Source organism: Nycticebus coucang, chromosome 1 (genome assembly GCF_027406575.1).
Source record: "Nycticebus coucang isolate mNycCou1 chromosome 1, mNycCou1.pri, whole genome shotgun sequence".
Classification (NCBI taxonomy): domain Eukaryota; kingdom Metazoa; phylum Chordata; class Mammalia; order Primates; family Lorisidae; genus Nycticebus; species Nycticebus coucang.
This window is the reverse complement of record NC_069780.1, coordinates 39256027-39265017: the sequence shown is the minus strand read 5'-3', so window position 1 is coordinate 39265017 and position 8991 is coordinate 39256027. Positions and strand designations below refer to the sequence as shown.

The 8991-nt window shown below is 36.1% G+C and overlaps 1 pseudogene; it reads right to left on the bottom strand.

Moving 5' to 3' along the window:
• Positions 1-6282: 6282 nt before the first annotated feature.
• LOC128591760 (uncharacterized) lies at positions 6283-6506 on the bottom strand (annotated as a pseudogene).
• Positions 6507-8991: the final 2485 nt, after the last annotated feature.

Genomic DNA, 8991 nt, shown 5'->3' with positions numbered 1-8991 from the left:
TTAAAATGTTCAAGCAATAAATATTTTTATAGATTTAGCCACATGTTGAAACTTTGAAGATTCATTCTAATTTGTTGGCTTTTAACACAGTATCTTGAAAGTAATTTTCATAAAAAGTTTATACTTTTATTTCATCTCTAGGACAGTCTGTGAAGGTAATTTATCTGAGTGAACTTAAACATCAACCCTCCAGTGGCTGAACTGAATAAAGCAGCTATATGGCCAGCTATAAGTAGAATTTTCAAAAACAGGTGTTCTGTGTAATTACAGGTTGTTTAAATTGGATTACTTTCCTGCTAGAATAAATGTCCACTTACCAAGATTATCTTCACTTTTAGTGTTTCCTGTAGATTTTCATAGATGTGTAAAAACTCTAAAGATAGGAAACTCGTAGGATACCCTGCAGCAATATGTATTTATGTCCGAATTTAGGTTCTGTTATGTGAGGGGTCTTTATTCTGGGCACTGATTCAGACATATCATTATAATAATATCTCATGGCTTTCTTCCAACTTGGAAGACAGCAAAGCAATTTATTGAGGAAAAATCAAGCGTCCATTGTCATTTATATGCTACACACAAACTAAGCACACAGAAAGGGTGTAGGAATCACAAACATAATGTGAAATATATTTTCTTCCAAATTTCCAGCTTTTGGGGGTGGGTGGGCGTAGGATATAATCACAGACATGGACAAAAATTAAGACCCAAGAAGTGCCGGTTGATCAAGATTATTAGTTGTGCACTAAAATTTGTTCTCTCCTTCCACAATACTAGAATCATAGCTAAGGTAAAATCAAGACTACACTGTCCAGTCTCCTTCAAGCTAAGAGTGTCCTTGGGTCTAAACTTTAACCAGAGATAAGTGAGAAGTTAGGTGAGACATTTCTGGGTTGAGTCTTAAGACATTTCTAATGAGGTGAAAAAGATGTGTCTGTGATCCAGCTTCGTCTATGCAAAAGTGGAAAGTGCCCCGGAGGACAGCGAAGTACCACAGCGGTGGAAACAGTTCATGGATCATGTGCACTGAAGACACGTGGTGACCTGAAATGCTGTAATCTTAGATCTGATTGTGACATCAGCCTAACCTTCATCCTAACTAACCTTTGGCTATGAGTACCAGCGGTGTAATGACTGGAATTCCTGGGATGGCCTGGTAGCCACTGAGTTGCTCTCCTGTTGCTGCCTGAACCAATATTTTCTCTCTGGCTTTCGTTCTCATGTCCTGTGTCATCTTCCATTTACATGACCTTGGCCTGCCTTAAAGCCTGTGCATATCGCAGTGACCTCCCTGCTACCTGCTGGAGGGGAGAGCGGCCCTCGTTTCTTCTCCAAGCATCATCTCCTTTTCTGTTTGCTGGGCAGGCTCCTTTGCAATGACTTTAACATACATCTCCCCATTCCTCTTCCCATCAAAATGCAGACTTGTTAGAAAGCTTACATTGACTCACACGTCAGGAACATTCTTTTTTTTTTTTAAGTGTTCTTTTTTTTATATACTTTTTTATTGTTAAATCATAGCTGTGTACATTAGTGCAATCAAGGGGTACAATGTGCTGGTTTCATATACAATCTGAAGGGAACATTCTTCAGAAACTTGGGAACAGTTCCCTGGGGTAAAGCTGGTAGTCCGGTGTCACTCCTTGTCATCAGCTTGTAGGCTCCAACTTAGAGCCTGAGCAGGGCAGCTGCTGCCTTATACTCAAGATTCATGTAAATGGTGTCTTTTTACTACTTTCATAATTACACTCACGCAAAAGTTACCAACAACTTCTTATGTAATGAGTAATATTTCCAGCTTACTGACATTATTCTCTCTTGAAGAAATCATAAGTTGTATTCTTATGTATTTTAAAAATAAATAACTAAATCTTTCTCAACACCCTGAACATTAAATTTCTCTTCGTAATTCTCTAGGTGGAAACATGATACAGCAAAAGAAAATTGGGTTTAAAAGTCAAGATCTGGGTACAAATTCCAGACCTTGCTTTTACCTGCTTTTCCTTTCCTTTCCTTTCCTGTCCTTTCTTTTCCTTTTTCTTTTCTTTCTTTTTTGAGGCAGAGTCTCTGTTGCACAGGCTAGAGTGCCATTGGCTCAGTTTTGTTCACAGTAACTTCATGCCTCAGCCTCCCAAGTGTCTGGAACTACAGACTTCTGCCACCACAGCCAGCTAATTTTTTTCCCTTTTTAGTAAAGTCGGGGTCTCACTCTTGCTCCAGCTGGTCTTGAACTCCTGAACCCTAGCAATCCTCCCACTTCAGCTTCCCAATGTGCTAGGATTACAGGTGTGAGCTCTGCACCCAGCTACATTTACCTAGTGTTTGGTTTTGAGCAAGTCAATCGACATTTATTGATCTCAGCTTTATTATCTATAAAATTGCTATTTATAATACTACTCGTACATCATGAAATCATAGGCTAAATTTAAGTATGAATTTAGATTTAAATCTCTTCATTCATACCTAGTTCTAGATCCTTTGTTTTAAAGACTAAATTATTTTTTATGTGTAGAAGAAAAGAATATTTAATAATAGTTATTTTATTGCAACTACTTTTTCCAAAATAAAGATAAATGTTTTCTAATATACATTTAATAAACATATTTCTATTCTTACGAAACCCTAGTGGATTATGTATAGCTTCCTATAAATAAAAGTTCTTAATTTTAGGCATACTTTACTTCCAAAATTACTTACCATTTTTATTTTGTGCGTGTGTGTGAGAGAGATATGCATTTGCACGGAATAAATAAAAGATTTTTTAAAGAACAATCTGCTCTGTGTTTTCATTGAGTTTATTACAGCATTCCTAATTTTGAATCCCACATCAGGAGCTTTATAGCATGTAATAAAGGTCCAGGTCCAGCAGACTTGGGTGGGTGGTTCAGACTACAGGAGTTCCTATTTTGCAACATGGGTTTTTTTTTTTTTTTTTCAGTAGCCATTTGGCTGAGCTACTGACCAGAAGGAGTTGATTTAGCTTTCTTAACTTGAATCTACCCTGCTGCTCTCTTGGGAGGTTATGTCCTAAGAATGTATTATACTAAGAGGTTTAACAGGGAGGGAGCTGGCATTAAATACTTCTCTTAGGATCATGTTGGAATCAATGATCTAATCCCAGCAGCAGTGAGTTGCTGACTTCTTAATGTGTAAGGGAGGCATTGGCTCCTGAAGTTTGTTGTACTCTGCTTCTCCTATAGGGAATAGGGGTCTTTAAAGCCTTAAGGAATGTGAGGAGTTACTGCTTATGGGAGAAAGAAGTTGGCTCTTTGAAAGTCACAAAGCAGGTCAGCATTTCTTCCTTCTATATTTTCAGTATTTAGGCTTAATATTTAAGGGTGTCACTTATCAGAGAAGCATTCGTTTTACATATATTGGTTCTTGTTTGAAGGCCCACGTGTAAGTGGCAAAAGTTAACATAAGAAATAAGAAAAACCTGGTCACAAGCTGTTTACAAATTTGGACAACCTATGGGAAACAGAGACTGCTTGCTCAGCATTAAGAATAGCATAAAAGCTTTGATTTTTCAGATAAAAAGTGGCTTTATTTTATTTCCTGATTTGATAGGTGACATACCAAATTCAAGTAAGACAGAAAATCTGAAAAGGGAAATACATAAATAGCACTCACTACCACATTATTCAGGCTAAACATTCATTGTGAAAATTTTTGTGAAGATCACTTTAAGTATTTGCTTTTTGTAAGCTTAAAGATACAGAACCAGTATATATATAAATGTACGTAATCTCTTCCTTTACTATATATATATTTTTATGTATGTGGATGTATTCTCATACGTGTATATGCATCAATTACTCTTAACTGGGGACTATGCTGTTCACCCACCCACTAAAAATTCAGTGACTAAGTGAGTTACTTTAATTATGGACTCTATGAAATCCCATATGATTTATGGTCTTGAAAAGCTGAAAAGCACTACACACAGTCTGCTTTGTAATTAGAATTTATTTTCAGTGATCTTTGTACTTCTTCTTGTCAATGATTAAAAGTTTATATCGTGCCTTTACAAAAGATTTATTTTATTTTATATTATTTTATAAAATATTTATATTCATATTATATTATTTTATTTTAAGGAACACAACAGGAGATCTGCCCTTTGGACACGTTTTTAAGCATAATACATTATTGGTACAATGCTGCACAGCACATCTCAAGCTTATTCATCTTGTTTGAAACTTCATGCCTGTTGATTAGTAACTCCTCATTTCTCCCTTATTAGTTCCTGGAAAACACTACTCTAATCTTTGATTCTCTGAATTTGATTATTTTAGACATCTTATAAGAGTGGAATCATGTAATATTTGTCTTATTGTAACTGGCTTACATCATTTAGTTAATGTTCTCAAGTTTCATCCATGTCATATATTATAGAATTTCCTTCTTTTTTAAGGATGAATAGCATTTCACATTTTTGGTTGCAGTTGTCATTGTTTAGCAGGCCCAGGACGGGCTTCAATCCTCTACCCTTGGTGTATATGGCTGGTGCCCTTACTCACTGAGCTATGGGAGCTGAGCCCACATTTTCTCTATGTATTCACCTGTCTTAAGTTGTTTCCACACCTTGGCCATTGTGAATAATGCTACAGTGAACACAGGAATTCTAATATCTCTTCAAAATCTTGATTTCAATGTTGGAGGGATAAATACCCAGAAGTTGCATTGTTGGATCATATGATAGTTCTATTTTTAGCAAATTTAGAAACCTCTATACTATTTTCCATAGTAGTTGTACCATTGTGCATTCCTACCAATCATGCTAAGGCTCCATTTCCTTCACATCCTGGTCAACGCTTGTATTTTGCGTTTTTGCTAACAGCCATCTCGACAGTTGTGAGGTGTTATTGTTTCATTTTCGTTTGCATTTTCCTGATGATTAGTGACTTTGAGCATATTTTCCCTACACTGTTGGTCATCTGTGTTTCCTTTTTGGAGAAATTTCTCTTTAAGCCCTCAGCCACTATGGAGTTGTAAGAGTTCCTTATATAGTCTGAAGATTAACCCCTTATGAGATATATTGTTTATGAATGTATCATCCATTTTTAAGTTCATTGTATTTGTTCATCGTATGGATATACTTTAATTTATTTAACCACTATTTCACTGTTGAACACTGTGCTTGTTTCCATTTATTTGCTCTTCCCATTATTAATAATAATATGAAAAACATTTTTGCTTATATAGTTTTGTATGTTTTCTTCTTTATCTCCTTAGGATGTACTGTAAGAAGGGTGTCTGGGTTAAAGAGAAGGCCTTTAAAATTGATGCATATTGTTAGACTCCCCTACAGAAAGATTTTTATCATTTGACACTCTTATTAACAATTTATGAGTTCAGATATAGCACTGATGATATTTAAGATCTTTATCAATTGGCTAAGTGGAAAGTAGTAAATCATTATTTGTATTTGTATTTCAGATTAGCGATGAACGTATGTATTTGATTAGAAGCCCAGGCTCCAGAGTCTGACCATTTGAGTTTATATTCTGGCCTTATCACTAATCAGCTTTTTGACCTTGTGCCAATTTCTTAATCTCTCAATATTATTCAGAGCTTACTCCTCTGCAAAATGGTGATAATAATACTAACCCCATAGAATTGTGAAGATTCAACAAATGATCACACATAAAGCTCTTATAACATTTCCTGATAAACTCACTCTCAACATATATTAACTATTGATCTATTTCTTTCTTTCTTTTTTCTTTGAGATAGAGTATCACTCTGTCAACCTGGGGAGTACTGTGCCATCATAGCTCACAGCAACCTCAAATTCTTGAGCTTGAGCAATCCTCTTGCCTCAGCCTCCTGAGTAGCTGGGACTACAGGTGTCCACTGCAATGCCCAACTAGATTTTTCTATTTTTAGTAGAGATGGGTCTTGCTCTTGCTGAGGCTGGGCTCTGACTCCTGAACTCAAGTGATCCACTTGCCTTGGCCTCCCAGAGTACTAAGATTACAGGCGTGAGCCACTGGGCCCAGCCCCAGTATATTTCTTGTTATTATTTTACTTTTCCTTTGTTCAGTTGTATATTTAAGTCCTTTGTCTGCTCTGTTATGATGTTCATCTTTTACTCACTGATTTAATAGAGCTCATTTAATATTATGGATATTAATTACTTGTCTGTCATACATGGTAAAAATATTTTGATTTTTTTTTGTTTGGCATTTATTTGCATCATATAAAGTGTCACCATTTAAGTAATACAATATATTTATCTTTTAAGATTTATGGCTGAAAAATAGCCTTCCTCATCCTAAAGATGATTAAAAAACTCACCTATATTGTTGAAGAAGGTAACTTTTTTCCTTATGTTTAAGGCTTTAGCCCATCTTGAATTGAATTTGATAGCCATAAGGAAGGATCCACAAAAGGGCTTTACTTTTTGAGGACAATAAAGTGATTAGTTTGAGTTACTACAAGGACATACAAAATAATAGAACGTCCTACCACACTTGATCTTAGCCAAAAGGCCGAGAAGCCATAGAACGTCCTACTTTCTTTTGGCAAGCAAAATCTAAATTTATCATTCAGGAAATCTTTTTCATGATTGAGGTGGGATTTTAATTTTCTTTCGCACTCTTTTTTTTTTTTTTTGTAGAGACAGAGTCTCACTTTACTGCCCTCGGTAGAGTGCTGTGGCGTCACAGCTCACAGCAACCTCCAGCTCTTGGGCTTACGTGATTCTCTTGCCTCAGCCTCCTGAGCAGCTGGGACTACAGGCTTCTTTCGCACTCTTAACTTTCTTCTATGTTCTCTTCTTTCTATAAAACATCTGCTCTTGGGACTCCTATTAAAGCTCTGGGGACTCCTAATTAACAGATTTTCTTCCTGGAGTCACGTTATTCTCATTATATGAGGATTTCACATCTAGATAATTGATTTTGAATATTGCCTTTTTTACACGATTAAAATAATTCCATGTAACAACTCATACTGTGAACATTACTTAGACTAACACTGCTAAAATAAATGCCAATCAACATGAATGGATTTTACCGCTGATTCAAGATCCCTTTGTCATTTTGATTCCTGCTGTATATTGGCCAGCATTAAATAATTACATCACTTAATCAACATATTTAATAATGTTCATCAAGTATAAAAGTATTAATATCAATGAACTTGCTGTGATCTATTTATTATTAATGCAACACATATATTAACATTACATACACATGTATCAGACATCTCTTTTGTACAGCTGCAGATCCACTCGGCCTCACCTTTCATTTCAGTCATGGTGCAGGGAGCAGTTACGCAGACTCTGACTACATCACATAGGTGTACAGAAAATGCCTTGCCTCGGTCCGTATAAGGCTTCTCTGATACCTGGAGCCTGGATTCTTGAACACATGTGTGCAATCCTCCCAATGTGTGGGAGGATTTATGACCCATTGCACAAACCTGGACCGCGGGAGTTGGCAGATAAATGCTCCACCCTTTTGTCCTTCCAGAGGGTGATTTGGGAGATGCAGTCCATTCCGCAAGTTGTTGAGAAGGTCCTGTGGATCCAGGAACCAGCGGCATGCAGCAGTGACCACGTCCCCGCTCTCTCTCCTTCTCCATCCGTCCTTGTCCTATCCTTTCCTGTCCCTGACTCCTCTTCCTGGCTTTATAATTTGAATAAACCACTTACACATTAGTCTGCATCTGAGGCTGTGCTTTGGGGTCTCTTAGACTAATAAAGTTCATTAGGAAAAAGTGGCTCAAAGGGGTAGGGCGCTGGTCCGATATGCCGGAGGTGGCGGGTTCAAACCCAGCCCCCGGCCAAAAAAAAAAATTATTTCTGTTCATTTACATATCATGGTTTCCACAAACTGTTCTTTCTTTCTTTTTTTTTGGCTTAACCCACATAAAACTTAATTATCAGGGAATAGAGCTTTGGAATTAAAAAATCTGCTAAAAATGACCACAAGCCATTCATTTTTAGTTTTCTTTTGAAAAGGAATTTCTAATCTTTTATTTCTTCCTCTACTAGCATTAAATATTTTTTTAAACTTAAAAAAAAAATCCCATAACCCAGCCAAATACCACAGTGAATTGACTTGTGTGTTAATCATTTCCCCCTGTAGTTTGAGTGAATACGAAGTTATTGCTCATTTACTTAGACTCTCATTTAAAAACGTAAGTTTGATTTAATCATTGATAGCATTGATAGTCCATCTAAAGAACTATTACTCTTACAGAAGTGAAACAGAAATAATCAAATCCTATGATCCATTCATATACTCAGAATAAACCGTGGATTTGGCAGTTGATTACAATACATATTTTTAAACTCTAAATAAAATAGAAAATTGCACTCATGCCCGCAAACTGATAATTCATGTAAAAGTGAGTTGTAAACTGTGAAGCATTGTATTAACTTAAAATTTTATTTATTTGGTAAGATTTTATGTATACTTCTAACTTAGAAATATGATTTTTGGATAAAGAATAGCGTCCTTCATCCCTGACCACTAGATGTCAGAGCAGCTCCATATAAAAAGTCAAGAGTGGGGGAGGGGTTGACTGTAGAATAGCTCATTTTCAGATTTCAGCTGCTCTGTTGCACATAAGTAGATCATTATGTAACTTACAAAGCCAGCCATTTTACAAGATGTACGAATATCTGCAGCCAGTATAAAAATTCAACTAATTTTGGATCTTTTTACATGGTGATACTTTGATAAAGAAAATTCAACTAATTTGGGATCTTTTTATGTGGTGATACGTTGATAAAGAAAATGATTGAAAAGTATTTAGAACAAATCCTGCTTTTAGATAATGTCATTGTGCTGTACTTACCCCTAAATCCACTAAAACAAATAAACAACTCTGTAATCATTGTGAATGAAAAGCAAAAGGAAGTTTCTAAAAACCAACTGGTTACCAAGAGACATACTGGCGAATGAGCAAAGGTAAGAGTGTTCATAGCAGAGAAAGAGGAGGTCTAGCAATTAAACAGGTGAAAAAAATCATGCCCTG